General features: G+C 43.5%; 1 protein-coding gene across 2 annotated transcripts in view; it reads right to left on the reverse strand.

Moving 5' to 3' along the window:
* LOC143361776 (zwei Ig domain protein zig-8) overlaps positions 1 to 19970 on the reverse strand; it is a 134278-nt gene that overhangs the window by 88792 nt on the left and 25516 nt on the right. The window contains exon 1 of one of the 2 annotated variants that reach the window (XM_076801408.1): positions 17686 to 17742. The exons of the other annotated variant lie outside the window; for it this stretch is intronic. The gene's annotated coding sequence lies outside the window, so the exon portion shown is untranslated. Of the gene's footprint in view, positions 1 to 17685; positions 17743 to 19970 lie in introns of those variants that run through there. 2 annotated transcript variants of the gene reach the window in all.

Genomic DNA, 19970 nt, shown 5'->3' on the forward strand with positions numbered 1-19970 from the left:
AATTGCTCGTCAATTCGCCTAATACCAGTTGAATATTTTTCACGAAACACTACTCGCTTCTCTAACTCTTCAACGACAGAACCCGGGTCTATTTTGGCCCGGAGTATTAATTCGTCATTGCCAACGCGATTGAATCGATCGAATGTCACAGAAAGACTAATCAATCCGCGAGAAATGTCTTCAAAAATGCGTTAAAAAAATTTGATAAATAAAGCTGTGCACGCCCTCGAGCAACAATCGACTTAATATTCTACTCAACGCGACCGAGACCATTGAAATATTTAACAAAGACCGTGCAGTTTTATTTTCGTACACGGTTCCAGAGATGGAGTTAATTAGTTCCGGGGGAAGAGTAAACGGGGAAATGTTCAAGTCGACATTGGATTCTTCGATGTTCAGGAGTAAATGCTGGACAATTTGTATTCCGGTTGCATCGGGCAACGTCGGATCGGGTCGGCGGCGCGGCTCACGTACCAAGGATTCGAATTGAAATCGATCGATCGATCGACCGGGAGATACGGATCGAGGACCTTGGGCGGCGTTATCGCGGAACCCTGCCATTTGTCACGACGTAAGCCGTGGGATGGGAGCTGGATCCTGAACCACGTGCGGTGTTTCGCGAGATCTTGATGCTCGCAGATGAAATCAAACCGGCGCTGGATTACTCGAGACAGCCGGGGATCGTCCTTTTGATCCGTATTCCTTTAGCGACTCTCTCTGAATTTAACTAATTGGCGCGCGGTTCCGGCCGATGATGTTTGCTGTAATGGCGAACGCAATCGATTAAACCTTGTACTTAGTCAAATTGCCATATGGTATGATCGTCGCTCATTACGTCGTCCCTTTGCGCCCGACTGCATGTCCGATTCGAAAATATTATAGTCCAAATAGATATAAACTTGATTTCCGGAGAAGATTCATCATGAATACCTTGGACACGGGCTTGCACGGATTTGTGAAATGCAACAATAATGCAAAATTATTAATGTGTATAATTCCTCCTGGGAAGCTTCCTAGGTGCTTGCACTGATGTCCCTCAATTTGAATATGATAAGGACATACGTCATTTTGTCTCGATAATATCACGCTAACTACTACACGAAGGACATATAAAGGTCAATGCACACAATTTTCGATATATGTCAACAGCACGGGTGTTTTGTTTACACTCCTCGGTGTCCGAGGTCTTTCGGAGTTTCCCTCACGGAGCCCCCCGCGACGTATATCATCCAAACCTTGGCGACATATATAGAGAAATCACTGTACATTCGTACGCAGAATTTGTTAGTCTATCGATTCACCCTACAAAAGGTAGGCCCTTCCATTTAAAGAAAAACAATACTGTTCGTGAGATCTAGGAAAATATGACCTTCAGATGACCTTCATCCAGACTGTGGCCCTCCAAACATAACGTAACTTTCTCTCCAAACATTTTTGTGTGTGTGTATAAACATGTACATTTACTCTGCAGTAATTTACTCTGATATACATGTATAAGCATTGTTTAGCAACGTATCTATGTTCAACGGTGGGTTGAACAGGCAAAATTTCAACACTGTTCGTCCTACATGGCGGACACAAAAATTAGTTTCACCTATCGTTGTGGAAAGAAATCGTCGATACACTGAATCGATTCGACACGGTGAAGTTGGAACCTTTCTTGAGATGTAAGGACGGGTCGTGGAGAAATTCCGTAGATTCATCGATGAAACCTTAGAGAATAATCATAGCGTAACCACTAGAAGGCAACCGATACGAGGAGTCTTGGAACTGGGACAGAGTCTATAGCCTGTACACTGTACACCTTTATCTGTTCTCGCTCGAAGGCTTCGAACTTCGTGTTCACTGAACGTTTTTATCGGAACGCGGATTACGGTGCAAATATTCCTCTCGGAAACGTACTCAAAAATATCCAATTGATTTTTTAGAGATTTCCCTTCTTTGACATTTCAATGAATTTTGCAGATTTTAAGAGTCACCTTCAAAAATTAACTTTTAAGTCACCCTCTATACCGAGCAACTTTTATTCAAACGATTTTAGTCGAGCAATTTTTATTTTATATTTTTGACTGTTCTAGACCTTCAGAAAATCTAAAAAAATTCTGAAATACGCATTGGAGGCCCTATTTTAATGTATAATCGTGGGAATGTCAAATGTTTGAAGCACTAATGGGAAAAAATAAATATTGAAAAGAAATAAATTCAAGAGCGAATTTCACAGTGGACCCTGGTTGCCCGCGAAGGTTTAAAAAATATTTCACGGTGTCGAGATGAAACAGGCACCCTGTACAACAAATTCCGAAACTCACAGATCGTTACCTTATTTATTTCGAAAATTTCCTGAAAATGATCATCTTTTTTTAGCTTGCTGGACCGGAACCTCCTCTTAAATGAGACATACGACTTTTTTGAAAACGAAGGATATTTTTCTGTCTCCGGAAATGCTGCAGATTATTTTACAATTTCGGAGGACCAATTAATTCGCGCAAGTAATAATTCCCCGAATTTCCGGGGCCCTCGATTTACTTGTCGGGCGAACCTTTCGGAGAGAATTAGACGGGGACAACTACAATTTCGGATCGTTCCATCATCAATCCCGAAATTTCGTACCGTCCGAATTTGTTAGCGTAGTTCCCGTTGCATCATTTTCAGATGAATTCTCCCGGCCAGTAATTGGACTACTTCTCGTTGGATCCGACAACGGATTCCGCAACGGGTAGCCGATTGGCCGCTGCACCCGAGTTTCCTGACCGCAGCTTCCAACTGCACGGCCCGATAACGACGTCCGTGTCTTTTGACATAAATACAAATTATCCGACCGCGTTGTTACGTTACTCGCGTAACACGAGGTCCCTTTTGCAGGCTGAACCGTGTGCCCTTCCGCAATTTTCAGAAACAAATACAACAACACGCCCCTGCTCGTCGAACCTGTGCCACGGTTCCCGGGATACAGGTTGCACAAGCAAAACGGCAATTTCCTTGCGCGACTCCGGGAAATGAAAGAAAAATTAAGTGAAAACCACGAAGGAAGAAAGACTCCAGCGCGTAATTATAATTTAAGAACCGTACCTTGGCGCGTACACGGTACAACCACGTCATTATTCTTTCATCAAAGTCCCATAATTTTATTTAGGCTTGTCCCGAGTCACAACAAATCCTTCCCACGGCAAACCCGTCAACGAGTCCTTCAAAAGATCTCGAAAACGAGATATAGACTTTTCCCGATATATGTCGCAAATGCGTGGATGATAAAAGTCGCAGAGCTATCCCCACTACCGCGAGGGGGGCTCGTGTGTAAACATAATACGAGTAGGGTATCACCTTCAGCGTGGATCAAAGAATAATAGTGTCTCCTGGGCGATTATGTTTCGAGAGACCCGTGTTGGTGACATATATCGCGAATTCACTGTATCAAATTGTACACAACGAGGAAGCAATTATTCTCGAATATTTTTCACCGGAAACTTCGTATCGATATTTCTTATGCGTCACCGAATTCTTCGATCGGGACACCACTATGGTTAGGCTCGCATCCGGCGGGAGGAGGAACCGGAAACTCGCCGCGGACGCGGACTTTTATGACACTTCTGCGCGCACACTATATGTCTTCCGTTCGAGTGCTCGGAAAATCACGCGAGCCTGCAGGTGTAAAAATTTGAGTCGTCAGTGCTGTCCAGCCCGTTCGATCGTCGTGCGACGATCGTTCGTTAACGTAATTCAATAAACCGGATAACGGTCGAGAATTGAACGGACGAACGTGAACGCGAAAGCGCGCGCCTCGTCCTAATTCTCCGACGAAGCAATTCACCAGGCGCGGCGCGTACGCGAAAGAAACAGCAGGCTGTATATAACCGCCATTTTTTTCTTCTTTCTCTCATATTTTCTGCTTTTCTTTTTTTCTTCTTCGTTGTTCCCGTCGCTGCTGTTGCGTCCGCGTTCCTCCTCCCGTTGGCGTTATAGCAAAATGGACGCGGTATTAACTTTTCAACAGTGTCCGGCACTCGAAAAAGTATGACTTTTCGGGATTCAAGGTGGCTCCGGGAGTGGGAGAACCGGAAACGCCGGAGAACGCGGGTTTCATGCGAGAAGTGTTCAACGTGTTCCGGGAAGCTCGCGAAAAATCTGGACGAGCATCTATCCGCCGGGAGATTTTGCAATTTACCGTGATTCTGGAATTCGTTCTGCTATTGTCGACGTTCTGTTTCTCGGTGGCGTGGCTCGAACGTGTACGTGTACGTATACAGGGTGGGACACCAGATATTGTCACCTTGATTTACGTCCTTACTATTATTGTTCACAGAGAGAAATATTTGCCTGGTGATTAAATCGTTTCGAGAGTCTTATTAGTTTTTGTTTCAGGTGGACGCGTCAAGGACTTATGAAGGTCAACTTTGATTTTTCAAATGGAATCGATGCAGCTTTTTATTCTCCATAATAAGGTATTAACCTATGTCGAAAAATGATTAGTTTGGGAGTTATTTTAATTTGAAACTGATAACTCCTTAAGAATTTAGAAAAAATGTAACACCTAAACTACACGTGACAACATTGTATGTGCTAAGTTGACCATCCGGTTCAAAGCATTAATAAATAAGTAAAAATAAATAATTGTATGGTCACGGTGTGAGAAGCAGTTAACAATGGAAAATGATGTTATCAGAGATTAAAAGAAAAATAGAAAACAAGCACCCGTTTGCGAACCGTCGGGGCTCAGTTTATTGCTGAAATCGACGAGCCTAATCGAGTTCAGAGAGAAATTCCGTTAGCCGGCGATCCTGAAATAGGAAAAGAAGCGTTAAAATTTTACGACGGGATGCGGCTCGATCTTTTACCGAATTTTCCTCAATTCACAAACAGAATATGTGAGGTCACGAGGAAGGCGGAACGCAACGAGAAGTGCGCTTCATATCCTATTCCCTTTTCTGTCCCTTTGATCCCTCGCGCAGGGTAACGCAATACTATCGCAGTTATGTATACGAAGAAAATGACTCGTCGCCTAAAACGTGCCCCGACGGGACAGGCATTCGGGTGCCAGGCGCAAAACGAAAATTTCCTTCTCACCCCTCAATCGCATTTCGACCGCATAGTTCACTGTTTCGCGAAGAAGGGAATATTATACTGCGCGATCACTGTACGAAGGAAAATCGTGGAAAATGGGCGAAGCAGTTCTTTCTAAACTAGTTCCAGAAGAATTTTATAACCACAATCTTCCATCACAAGTTACATTTCTTCGAACCCAGTACGATTTATACATTATTAATCGACGGTGGATCTTTGTGCTGAATAAAAATTGTCTAATTGCAACCAACCAAAGTAAAGTAAAAATTTGTTTCCCGTTTTAATGGACCTAATAGGCTAGGGAAATAATGTGACAATACTTTTACTGTTTTCCGTTTGGTACTAATTTGTTTTTACAAATCCGCAAATTTATTTTAAGATTTCAGATAAAATCCCTAATTATTAATACTTCAAGTGATCCAGACCATCTTCTAGCACGTCTATAGCACAATTACTATATATATATGTTATGTATCTCTTTTTTAATATTCATTATGCTTTAAAAATAAGTATAATTAATATAGGCACAGTAATTGGGTCCCTTACTCTACATGGTCACCGTTTCTTGCAACCGACACCAACAATTTTTATTTTGCACAAAGATCCTCAATCTAATAACCGAAAAACGATGGTTGTTATCGCGAGAGCGGTATCGGAATTGGTAACGTAATAATTAGTTAATTTGTCTTTCGCCGCGCTGACACCAGGCGCTCACAAAATCAGTTTCCAGTGAGTTATGGTAACAATTTCTCACGGTTTGATTTGCACGTGTGCTCAATATCCGGCCGTTCGGCGACCGCAATTTACGACGACGGCGGGATGTTAACGAAACTTGGGTGTCTTTGCTTTGCCACCGTTCCCTATCCATCTCGGGCCGCGGTGCGCGCGGAAACTCGTCGATTCTTTTGATTTACCGTTCGCCGATAGCTTAGCTCGCGGAACTTTCGCGGAGCGCGTTCGCCGCGCGCGTTGATTAATAGGAAGACGCGGCCGGAAAACGCGCGGCAAAAACGCGGCAGGAGAATTTCGAACCGATCGACGCGGCGGCCTGTCGACCCGTGGAACTTATCCGCGGACGACAAAAACGCCCAATGGCCGAGCATCGAATGTATCGGTATCGAAACTAAAATACGACGGGACCGCAATTAACGATCCTGAACGGAAGCACAACGACGAGAGGGGCGCCCCCGTTCAATACGAACAGTCGACCATTAGAATCGAATTCAGTGGCATTTCGTGAAAAAAGTCGGCTTTTTTCAAACAGATATATACTGCACTCTCGATATATGTCAAAAACACTGGTCGCTCCAACGACATGTATCGTCCAGGTGACATATACCCGTACCGTGTTATGTTTGCCGAGGCCTCTCGAGCTTCTAGAGCCCCCACGAGGTATACCCCGCGGTAGTGGGGATAATTCCGCGACGTTTATCATGTAGGCCTTGGCGACATATATAGAGAAATCCCAGAATATTCAATCTATACACCCCGAGACTAATGGCGGCTCAAGTCAAGTGGAGAACCCGAGCGGTAAAAGTTTTGGGGCCCTCAAACTCAAGTTAAAAATAATTGCAAGAAAACTCTCATAAATTAAAAAAAAACAGATGCTGCAAAATTCGGGGGCTTATGGTATCCAGGGCCCCAATGCCCGCGACGTTTATCATGCAGGCCTTGGCGACATATGTAGAGAAATCCCAGGATATTCAATCCATACACCCCGCGACCAGTGGCGGCTCAAGTCAAGTGGAGACCCCGAGCGGTAATAATTTTGGGGCCCTGAAACTCAAGTTAAAAATAATTGCAAGAAAACTAAATTTAATTGTAAAAAACTCTCATAAATTAAAAAAAATAAATGCTGAAAAATTCGGGGGCTTATGGTATCTCAGGGCCCCAATGCCCGCGACGTTTATCATGCAGGCCTTGGCGACATATGTAGAGAAATCCCAGGATATTCAATCCATACACCCCGCAACCAGTGGCGGCTCAAGTCAAGTGGAGACCCCGAGCGGTACAAATTTTGGGGCCCTGAAACTCTAGTTAAAAATAATTGCAAGAAAACTCTCATAAATTCAAAAAAATAAATGCTGCAAAATTCGGGGGCTTATGGTTTCCCAGGGCCCCACTGCCCACGACGTTTATCATGCAGGCTTTGGCGACATAAATAGAGAAATCCCAGGATATTCAATCCATACACCTCGCGTCCAGTAGTAAATTTCAAAAACTAAATGATGCAAAATTCGGGGGCTTGTGGTGTCCCAGGGGCCCAGGGGCCCACTGGCCGCGAAGAAACTACATGTACAGTCCTCCACAGTAATATTCGGCAACTTTTGATAGGACGATAACTTTTTAAATATCGAACCATTCGACTGGAATTTTTTTTTAAAGATAGATCAATTAGTTCACTGCATGACGTGAAAAAACATTTTTGAAAACATTTCAATTGGTCGGAATTACACCATAGCGCGATTCTACGCCCCCGATTTGGTCGAAAATGACGTAACACCTCCGCAAAATTGACCTTGAACATGATAAACAAGGTAAAAAAAATCGAATTTTTAAAAAATCGTGTTCTACTGGTCACGGGGACCTGGACTAACTTTGTAAGAGGAACCCATAGGTCGCAACTCAACCGTTCCCTTAAAAAATTATGTTTGTGTGAAAAATTTTGGTTTTCTTTCTACCTTGTTTTTCACGCTGAAGGTCAATTTTGCGGGGGTGTTTCTTATGTCATTTTCCACTAAATCGGGGGTGTAGAATCGCGCTATGATGTCCGCGACGTATAATTTTGTGACACCTTGTACGTAGTTCGCAGGTTTATTGTTTGATATTACCGAATTCCTGTGGCCACCGATCAACGTGTTGAAGAGAGCCGCGAAGATGGGCCAGATAACTCGCGCCTTCCCGCATTTCTTTCGTACCGTTCCGGAACGAGGAAATAATGCGGCGTTTCCGAAATCGCCGACGGGAACAATGCGGCCCGCATCTCGCCAGCGTTCAGAATAAACTTTATCATTCTCTCCTGACCCGGTTTGTCGAGCGATTCCCCGGTAGGCTAGGTGCATCTGCGGTTATGACTCGCTCGCGGAGGAACAAAGCTCGCTAAGTACGTACTCTATCAAAGCTGCAGCGGCAACGGACACCATTGAAACTGAATTTCTCTACCGAAACATGGTATTCCGTATCTGCGTGTACTCGGACTCGAATACCCGTCGCGCAATTATAATTCCGCCGTTTCCGTTTAGTAATCTGCGCCACTCGAGACCACGTGGTTCGTCGAACGTTTAATAGCTGCGCGAACGATCCTGCCGCGTCGAATGTGCGCACAACAACGCTTACGGGCCAGCATAACCGTGGTAAGAATAATCGATACTTTAAAAATGATACATTGCGTCGGCAGGTTGGTGCGATCCTTCTGGAACACTCCACCAAAGATTTATTTGGACGCTCGTAAAAGGGATGGATTTACAGCTTGGAAAATGCAGTCGTGTTGCATAGTGGTAAACGATCATTGAAGCTCTAAACCAATTTTCGAAATTGCTGTCAGAAATATTCGGAAATCTACTGAACCAATTTCGGCAATATTGTGCCTAATGATTAGACTGCGGACTTTATGCATTTATGACAAAAATAGCTAAGCAAAATTTAAAGCAGTGGACGTATTAAAAAGATTTAAGGTCACCGGCGTATTGGTTTTAGCTTAATAGAATAATTAAAAGAAGAAAGAAATTTTCGTTTCGCACCAGTGTCTTGCAATCGATGCAAATATTTTTTATTTTGCATAAAGATTCCTTTCTTTATGAACAAAAAGGATAAAAAATTATGTGTCCGAGTTCGAATAGCTCTGGGACTTTTTCAAAAATTGATTTCATCAAAGTTTGCATCCGTGAGGACATTTTTTATCTAGTCTAATGTAAAATTCAATAAATTTGTATTAAATAAAATCTCGTGGAGGTAATTTAGGATACTCGGCTCGATTTTTTAGCAAATACTATTGAAACATCGTACAGTAAGACATCAAATTTTTAAAAAGAGCATAATTTTATAACATTATTGAATATCTCGTATTTTTCAACCGTTCGAACCATAACAAAAATAATGAGAAAATGAAAGGCAGGTGGTCGCACAATAACTGGCATAACCATTTAAAGTTGAGATGCAACGTAGATGACACTTATCGATTTAGAGTGCAACGTGAAATTTTCATCAACTCGAGTTAATTCAGGCTTACAGTGCTATTCTAGTCTATTCGAAAACGCGACGGGTTACGTAGTTAGGCGACCTGTTCCAGTTCCTCTGATAATATTCACATGTAACACGGTTTTCGGCTCGAACTTTCGAATGAGCTGACGCGGTTGCTATAACACAGCTGCGCTTAAAAATTAAACGAGTTTTCGTTTTAAAACCGACTTTAAACACTAAACTTAATATGCGAGAAATTGATGAATTACTGGAGTAAAAGCATCAACGTTTTCGCTTGAGGTTTTTGAACAAAATATTAAATATAACTTTTTGATCATATTTTGGATCATTTAATTAAATTCAACGTAATAGAATGAGAATATTAATCATCTCACCGACTAAAATAAATGTAAAATCTTCTCGAAATCTATGGGTCTTAAGAAATACGCTGATGATGATTTAAAAGAATAAAAAACATAACTGTGACTCGAAAGTAGCTATTTGTAATCAGTAGACTATGGATCTTAGCGCAAAATAAAAAATTTTCACCTGAATTGCAACAGACTGGAGTGAAATAGAAATTTTCTTTCCTAATGTGTTTAATAGGTTGAAAATAATGTAACAATATTATAAAATTTTTCTAATGTTTCTACTGTTTGAAAATACGCCTACCAATTTTCCTCATAAATGCATAAAATCCGCAGTCTAGTAATCAGGAATTACTCGAATATAATTCCGTACTTTGTCAATAAATAAAAATAGCTTCCGAACGTGATCGAACGGTGGGTACCTCACGCCCTAATAATAATCCATATCGAGAGATAACTTAAATCGATAATGCAAAGTTCCGCTATATATAAAAAAAAAAAAAAAAGAAAAAACGATTCACCGCTTTATCGGTTGATCCGTGTTCCTCTGGTCGGTGTCGTGAAACGAGCAATAAAAAAACGAACGGGAGGGGATGGAAATTAGTCGGTGCATCTGTCGCCGGCACAGCGTGAATTTGGGGTGGCGCCCTCGCCGTGACGACGTATCGGCCAACAGGCGTATAATCTGTTTAAGTTTGCTCATTTGACTCGGTTGACTAACCGCGATTCAGGGCTGACTCGTCTTTCACCGGCCCCTGGGGGAACCCTAGGCGGGAGCATCATCCCTTACGAGACAGATGTGTCCACGGATCATCCCCTAAATACACGGAATCTCGTCTTGCGCGTTTTATCTGGCGCGTGGGACGGGAGAAGGGGAGGGGAGGGTCACGGTGTAACGTTCGCGAGCATAACATCGCCTAATTTGATCGGGGACGATTCCGTATACTGTATTCCATTCGAGATCACCGCTCTCGGATACAATTTTCGTCCTAGTCGCCCCTGTTCCCGATGCCAAGCCGCAGAATTTATTTGTTGGCGAGGAGCGCGCGCGCGCCTGCGCGTCTGCGGGTTACATCACCGGTCGGTTAACGACTTCGAGTCGAAAACAGGGACGGGGCCGGCTTACCCTGGATTTACGCGGGCGTATCTCCGTTCACGCGTGGCTACCGGTTGTTTTAAATCCGCGAACGCACCCCCGGTGACTCAGCGGAAATCTTCCCGAAACCTCGCAACACAGGACGCCTACTCGATCGGTACGATCGTTCTCCCATTCGCCTAAAACTCGAGAAACAGCCCCAAGAGAATGTTAAAGACCCATTAAATTCCCGCGGGATTTTAATTATCCGGCGCGAACACTAACGGACAATTCCGCGCATGTATCGTCGGCCGGCGCGATAAACTATCGTTGCGGTCGCCGCGCTATGAAACATCTACGTATTTATCTGGAACGCGGTGTCGTAAACTGTGAAACGCGCTCGTTACGCTCCTCCCGGCTATTAGAATCGGTATCCAGATTTCGTTAAGCGTTGCATTCCCGTGGAAAATTACGGAGGCCGCGCGCCACGGCTAACAATGACCCGGTAAATTAAAATCGTTCGGTCCGGCGTATCGAGCCGGCGGTTTGCTGTTTTAAATTTATTCGCGGATATTTTTCCGTGCGGTCGACGCGTCCGAATTCGCGCGGCTCGCGGAAAAATTCCGCCGTTCCCTCTAATTTCGCGTCAAAGGTGACCAGCGCAAATTTGTCCTGCGCGCGATGTGCGGCGCGGCGGCCGTTTCGGTACGTTAAACCGCGCCGGGGATCCTAATTCCCGGCTTCCTGGGCGGTGTAAAATTGCCGCGCGAACTTTCCGCACTTTTAATCTCGCAATTCCCCCGGGAAACAAGCCGCATCCGCATCGCCGCGACGCGGCAGTGCTCGGATCGTTTGCAAATGAGCACAGAGAGAAAGAGAGAGAGAGATGCACTGGTCGCCCGGTTACTGGAAAATCTCGCCGGGCGCGACGCGGCGCGGCGGGGCGTCAGCGTTGTCTCCGTTATTTTGCATCGCGAATACCTTATCGCTCGGCCGGTTTTGTTTTTAATTAGCGCCGCGGCGGACTGCACGCGAGTCCCGGCGATAATGCGAGTCGCGTACGCGATAAACGGTCCCGCTCCTGGAATTTCTAAGCGCTCGGTGATCCAGTGAGTTAGCGCCGGCTTTTCACGGTGCCACCGCAGATAACCGGCAAACGAATGCGGCCGATCTTCATCGCGCGATTAGTCCTATAATCGGAATTATTATTAGAGCGTTAACGCCGCGCCGCGCCGCGAACGCCGGTGTTTAATTAATCAGTTTTTGCCGGCTGGTGGGAGAGCTCGATATTAGGAATTGAATTAAACTACGGAATAAACTGACGGTGACCAGTCGCGTAGCGATAATCGGGATTGTGCGTTCCGTCCGTTCGGCCGCGCGTGAAATACAGACAAATAGCAACTTCGGGCCCGTGCCCCGCGAAGCTTTTACTCCGCCCGGTGGATTAACCCTTTCGATTAAACGATTAAACTGTTTAGCGTACTCGCTAGGTTCTCTGATTTGATCACCGGCACCCCGTGACCGCGATATTCGAAGATCAAAGATTTTTGTTGGTGCGAATTAAACGATTTCCCTCGTCGTCGCGGACAGTGCAGAATCGGAAACGCGTTCGTTGATCCCGGAGTCTCTTGTTTTATTGCATTCGTAATTGCAATGTTCAAACTTCAACCAATCGTAATATGATGAATTCATCAATTTGATGAATTACTTCCTGACCGCGAACAGACCGTTGCTTTCGATCACAATTTTTCTTGCTGAAATATAAACATTAACTGAACGTTGACAGTTCCATAATCGATTGTCCACCGTGTCCCAATTTCATTGTCAAAATATAAATGTCCAAATTTCCTGAACAGTGCGCAAGAGAGTTAAATAACAATGGGCGTAAAAATTAAATTGGCTCCGTTTATGTAAAATACGACGTCGTGATTGTTACACCCCGTTCCATTTAATTGGCTTCTGCATTTTTTATTTAATTTAGAGATAGTAATCAAATATCAGCAGTTTGGCGCAGTCTACATAATTAATATTCTTTATTAATTAGTGACGCTTGTTTACCGAATATGGGATTTTATTATTGTTATTTACAGGTATAAGTTACTGTTATTTGCAATTGTAAGTTACTGTTATTTGCAATTGTAAGTTACTGTTATCTATAGTTAAAAGTTACTGTTATCTATAGTTAAAAGTTACTGTTATCTGTAGTTAAAAGTTACTGTTATCTGTAGTTAAAAGTTACTGTTATCTGTAGTTAAAAGTTACTGTTATCTGTAGTTAAAAGTTACTGTTACTTACAGTCTATGTGACATGTGATCAATGAGTTTCCGATAATTTTTTACAATACATTTTGAACAGTTAAAGCAGAGTGCAGATTATTGAAAAAATATGCACTGTGAACAATCGAATATTCTATTGGAACAATATTATCAGAATAACCCTGAAATTGCAACTGTTGCAATTACAACGCGCGGCTCCCAGATCATTAGCAGATCCCAAATTAATTAAACTCGATAGCCTTCAATCTGTAATCGATAATTTTGAGGTCGAACCACGATATCGTGTTATTCCTTGGAGTAAACACTTTGGAAACCTTATTAATTAAGAACCCTTCTCAATCATATTAAACAACAGTGTGACAAGTGAAAATTCTGGAGCAAGAGAACCCGTTCAACTGCAAAGCAATTAGTAAAAATTTCTGCGTCCGGTACATGGCCAGTAAGCCGATCAACTTTGCCAAGCTTAAGCCGAGCTTTACTTATTGGCAATTTGCTACCAGTTTTTTTTATAAAATCGAAGATATACAGTTGAGAATTTGTCAATGAATTGTTCAAAAGCGGCGACAATTTCATTCATAATTCAAGAAATTTTTAAAATTAATATAACGTAACAAGTTCTTCTGAGATTATTATTCAAACGACAATTATTGAGCTTCTTTGACATACTGTTCAATCATTAAAAAGCCTATTAAGGGAAGATTTTCGCGTAACTGGTTCAAAAAATCGATTTTTGTCGTATTTCTTACAAACCCTAAATTCAAAGATTTTTACAACTTACCGATTTCAATGGAACTTCGTACATGTACATACCTTACATAGATTTACAAAAGACACGTTTTAAATTTTCACTACAGGCACAGATAAAAAGCTTAAAAATCGTGATCTTCACATTTTTCTTCGCAATTGCGATCGCTAACAAAACTAAACTAAAACTAATCTTTCTAAAATCTCAAATAAATTCTGCTTGGTCGACATTTAAAAGAATTATTCGTTTTCAAAGTGGTGCACGAATACTTTTTACCCTGGCCGTACGCGTTTCCTTCCAAATTTCGAATTTACGATGCACGCGAAAGACTCGTTCGATCCCGGCAGTGTTCTCGTAATCATCGGATCGTATTTGAAAATACTTAATCGCCATTGTCGGAACGGCCGTGTTCGAAGTGTACAGTCATCTGGATTATGAATCGGAGCACGCAGAGTCTCTTGATTGGCATTCCGAAAATTTCTATAGCGCGAGCGAACGCGAATCTATCCGGAGCGGTTCGAAAGGGATTTACTCCAAATTCCTTTATCGGCACAACTATTGTGCACGCTTTCGACGTTTTATTTGGATCTATAGAGCCGCGGCGCACCGATTCTGTGACGGGAATACCGTCACAGGGACGAAATATTCTTACGGATTCGACTTCTGTATCGATCGGCCGGCGCGGTTGCCAGTAATGGTCGCTTTAAAACCAGAAACCCGACGCATTCATAACCGCCGGCGAAGCGTACGGCACGAGAGATCCATCGAACCAACCTGCCACGAGTAGGATCGATCCCTGCACCGCAAAAACAAAAACAAAAAAAGAAAAAAAAATATAACGACAGCGAACCGTTGCGTGTTTGCGCGTACCGTTATTTTTCCGGTGGAATCCAAAGGACAACGCGGAACGAGAGGTTCCATCGACCTTTTCCGATGCGTAGCTGTTCCATTTCGTGCGGGCACATAAAAATGAAAGCTCGATACCAACCCCGCAGACTGAATTATGGTCGGGCACGAAAGAATGCTGCTGATGCCATCCGGACTCAAAGTACGATCGACCTTACACCGAGAAAAAACTTGTCCGTTGACAACGCACCTTATTCACACCGGCCTCTTGATAGACTTGGATCTATGCTAGCATAGTTTCCCGATCAGTGAACAAGAGCTTTCACGCGATTCGTGGCTTTCTTTTTGTGTATTGGTTCGTAGAATACAGTGAATTCTCGATATATGTCAACAACACGACTCTTGACAGCGTCGTCCAAGAGACATACCCGTGTTACTCGTGAGGTATATATACCCCGCGGTAGTGGGGATAATTCCGCGACGTTTATCATCCAGGCCTTGGCGACATATATAGAGAAATCACTGAATTAACTTGCTACATTTTTGTAATGTCATTATCTCAGGAACACTACTAGATCTTTCGCAGTGAAATGAAATTGAAATTAACACTAGGTTTACAGTTTTTAATTTGTGATTATCGAGATTGTAGAGATGCATCTATCAGGAATTATTAAAAAAATGTCTTTCTTCGGGTATATGCTGTCAAAAATGACTAAAAATTTGGATAGACACAATCTTGGTATTTTTATAAAGTAATAGACACTTTTAGTGTTCCGTAAACCTAGTGTTAACTTAATTACGTTATAAGTGACCCCCAACTTTGAGGACTGTTTTCACCCCTTTAACGTGGACGACGGCCAATAAAAAAATATGTGTCCAATATTTTTCTAATAACCAGCTCTTCCCAAAGTTTCATAAAAAATCGGCGTGTATCCCTTGTAAGACCAGTTCGAAATCCGACAAAATTGACGCTTTGCTATCGTTGGAAATTTCCTGATAATTTCCTGAAAAAACGCGACGGTGAGGATGAACTTGTCCCGTTCGATTTTCTCATATCAAGATGAACTTCGCTGCACCCTGTAACAGGTCGTGCCGGCATTTTTTTCCCCCTCAGAGGCAAGACGACCTCCTGAGATAGGACAGATGGCGTGACGAATATCGCGTTCGACTGGTAATTACCAGCTCGAGGGTATAACGTGGGTAATCAAACGGTCAGACGCTGCCGTTCCCAGAGGGAAAGGCAACCCTTCGTGCCACCCTGCGACTACGTTGCACCCCTTGTCTCGAAACCGTGCGAGAAGACTTATCGGATCCCGCTAAATATATCAGGCTTATGTCTCTTTCAGTATCCGGGAAACCTCATCGAAAGTGACTTCATTCGACATCGATTCCCTGTCCATTCGTTTCTCTTTCGTTTAATTGGCTAAGGATCAACTGAACCACGGACGAATAATGCAATAACCGGACTACTGCCCGCGCTTGCGCATCCACGAATTACGGTGGATACGACAAGTATTTTAACACTGAATTTCAGATTCTCGAGAAATTGTCAATGCTTCAACCACGATAATCACAGGGTGTGTTTGTTCAGCAGAAATAATTCTGGCGAGGTAAAAAATAGCGGTTTTTGGTTTTTTTAACTTAACATTTCGAAAAATCTGAGACAAATATATGTTAATAACCATAACGAGACGCTGAAACTGTAGAAATGTAAAATTAGCATCTCATAACTTGTACAAGAAATCGGAATTTCAATTTTTTTTACGTTTTAAAATTTGGTTTCGAAGCTAAAAATTCTGAAAAAATTCATAGATGTGCATTCTAATAGCTAAAATATGCCTGATTTTTTTCAGAATTTTCAATGGAGGAGGATAAGGGAAACTACGGATAAACCTAATTTTCTTTGTCACCCCATTACTTTGCCACCCTCTTGTCGACATATAAGGTTGAAAATTGACACAAAGTATTTTCTTTGGATGATCTATCAAATGGACTGTTACAAATTCAATTTGGTTTAGAGGCACTCTTGAAATTACAAGTGATTTGGAAAAAAACCTGTCTATAAGTGTGCATCTGCGACACAGACACAAGCATAACTGTCAGCGATGGTAGGGTTCTCAAACGACTACTGGTTTTGTTAGGGTAGGTTTTGTGCAGAGAGGGTACAGGGGACCACGATCCGGAGGGGTCTGTGGGCGTGGTTTAAGCCACGACGGAGGGGGCTGTGGGCGTGGTTTAAGCCACGACGGAAGGAGCTGTGGGCGTGGTTTAAGCCACGACGGAGGGAGCTGTGGGCGTGGTTTAAGCCACGACGGAGGGAGCTGTGGGCGTGGTTTAAGCTACAACGTAGGGGAATATGGGCCTGGTTTAAGCCACGACGTAGGGGAATATGGGGGCCTGGTTTAAACCACACGGAGGGGACTGTGGACGTGGTCCCAGCCACGCCCACCGGGGGGTCGATCTGGAGGTAAAGCTGTCTCGAGTCATCGTCTTAAATCGAAAGAGGACTATATTCGTATTCAGCACATCAAACCGAGCATAGAATGACGTACATCTATAACAGGTGTCATAAAATTTGGGGGAGGGGCATTTCTGAGATCTTACCCACATAAATATTGAATGGTTCTTTTTAACACCGTCTCTAGTTCTTTCTAAGATGGTATAAACCGTGCAATTTCTACAGAGATCACTCACGTCGGGAGCGGCTCGTCGCGTCGTCAAAAACGAAACGTAAAACGCGTTCGCCAGGAACAACGAGGCAACTGTAGCCGGGATAAAGGGTTGTCGATGGGAACGCGAACGGTATCTGCAAAGACACGCTCATTTCCGTTCTACGCGCCTTGAACGGCGGAACCTAAACGGCTGTTTACTTTAAAAGGCAGCGGAATGTAGTGTGCGAAGGGTTGCAAAGCAGGGGCGAGCCGTGACGGAACGGGACGTGGGCCGAAAGGGTCTCGCGCGCAATTTTCAGACAATTTCAGGTAATAAGTTTTGCATGTGAAATTGCAGTAATACGTTTTCCCGGCGGGTAAGTCGGGTGTACGTTATGCAAAGGCCAGTCTCTTCCTGCTTCTCTCTTTCGGTCGGACGGTAATGGCCGGCGTGTACCGTCAGGTCAACCTTCCGGATGCTACTTACCAGTGCTCATCCTCCATCCCCTCTTCCCTTTCCGTTCCTTCTTCCGCTCTTTCACCCTCTCCCTCTCGCTTTGCATTCGTTTATCAGCACCGTCGCCCCTCTTTAGGCCACTTCCTACTTGGATGTCCTGTTCCGCTGGCTGACCCTTTTTGGATGATCCTTGGATGGGAGGTACTGTTAGGCAAAAGAGACTGCACAGGCACGGTCCCCGCTAACCAAAAACACGCGGAACACCTACCCCCAACAAAGGACCAGAGGCATACAACGGAACATTATGTCTTGTAAATGATTCGTCTGTGTGCGAAGCTCTGAGCGAAGTCCTAAAACTCTGAGTGGAGCCCTAAAAAATTTTGGCACATAATAAATGTCATTCTACTCGTGTTGATGCACAGTGGACTCCCTATTGTCCGGTCTCGTCTTAACCGACCTCCCACGAACGTTGCCGATTGCTATTTTTCTACAGCAATAATGGACTTCAAGACAGTAAACAATATATTTATATAATTAATCTGAGATATCAAGGTGACCTTTAGGTTTCGTATCAGAATGAATGTTTTTTATATACATGATTTGAAAGAGTATTCAATGCTAAGGAAAAAATGTTGAGGTATATACAGTGGTTACTTTATATATGTCCCAAATGCCTACGCGATAAAAGTCCCAGAACTATCCTCACTGCCGCGGGGTATCCCCCGTGAGGGGTCACGTACCGTCTCTAGCTTCTTGGCCCCTCAGAGGGTATACCCCGCAGCAGTGGGGTCTAGATTTGCGACATATATCGAGGAAAGACTGTAATTACTTTACTGTCTTTGCCAAGCGATTCGGCCAATAGCGGAAGACGTGTCGCGCGAGGTGGGGATATCACGTGGTACCAACAAGTTCACTGCCATCTTCCAGTGAACGCACAGTACATATTTCTTACAACTTAATAGAACCACTAAAGAGAGTAATAAATAGCTACAGGGAATTCTCGATATATGTCCACAACACGGGTATTGCCAGCGACGTGTATCGTCCAGGAGAAACCGACCCGTATTATGTTTACACTTTCTTCGTGGGTATACCTCGCGGTAGTGGGGACAGTTCCGCGACGTTTATCATCCAGGCCTTGACGACATATATAGAGAAATCACTGTATTTGGTTCGAATGTCTCGCAATTACCGGAAACAGTTTTTATTTTGCACAAAGATTCGCACGATTGAAGAAGACTAAAACTTCTGCATACATATAATATGTTCGCGGAAAGTTTGAATGGAGTCTTTCATTTTTGAACTGCGAAACCTCTCCGGTCATTCGTACCTCGGGATTATGAGGAAAATGATGGACGGTATAGTGACGCGGGGATCGATTCAAAAAAGCGCAACGTCGTGTCGAGTGGAAATACGAGACACTCCGCCGCTTTCGAGTGTCTTCGACGTTAGGTTCCGGGAGGGGAGGCTGGAGAGTGTCGATCGTGAAGCACTTTTCGAGCGGCGTCTTAAGTTTCCGTGACTGTAGAATGGAAAGGGGCCGGATGAATGCCGAGGAAATCTGAGATTCACGGGGATACCCGTCCGGGGCAAAAGTAACGAGGCCTCTCCGCGAATCGGGTGAAGGCTGTCCTTTCGTCGAAACGCGTCGAAAGTGGGTCGCATAAACGTATCGGTAAAATGTTACCGTTTCTGCAGCACTTTTGGCCCTCGACTTCGCGCGTCGGGAATCGTATAAACGCTCTTGAAAATAATCACCGGACCGTGAATACGTGTCCGCAGCGTGTTCTCCGCTTTCAGAGATTGTCCCGCACAACACGGGGCCACCAAAGAATTTATTTCGCCAAACGAGGGCCAGATGTTTATAAATGAAGTGCGAGCTTGATTAAACTCTGTCATATTCTTCGCCGCGTTCCGTTTAACACGTATTCGGGCAATTTGCGTAAAATCTGCATAAGAGACTCATAATCAGCGCGCGCACTTTTTTGGCGTGTGCAGATACCTCACTGGAACGGATGAACCGTTTATTATGATTGCTTTGACGTAGCTATTGAACGCACTTTTTCATTGGACGAAGCCTAGGTGCTGTACTAAATGGAAATACTTTCCCTTATTAATGTTATAACTGGTAATTAATCAGTAGCTCTTTGTCTTTGTAACGGATGGAACAAATTTTTATTTCGTATAAAGATCTGAGGCTGATTAGAGACTGGATGAAGCCTAGAAGCGAAATTAAAATATTAATGTTATGACTAGAAATTAATGAGTAGCTGATTAATGAGTAAAAAATATTAATGTTATGACTAGAAATTAAT

This window comes from Halictus rubicundus, chromosome 15 (assembly GCF_050948215.1).
Source record: "Halictus rubicundus isolate RS-2024b chromosome 15, iyHalRubi1_principal, whole genome shotgun sequence".
Taxonomy (NCBI): domain Eukaryota; kingdom Metazoa; phylum Arthropoda; class Insecta; order Hymenoptera; family Halictidae; genus Halictus; species Halictus rubicundus.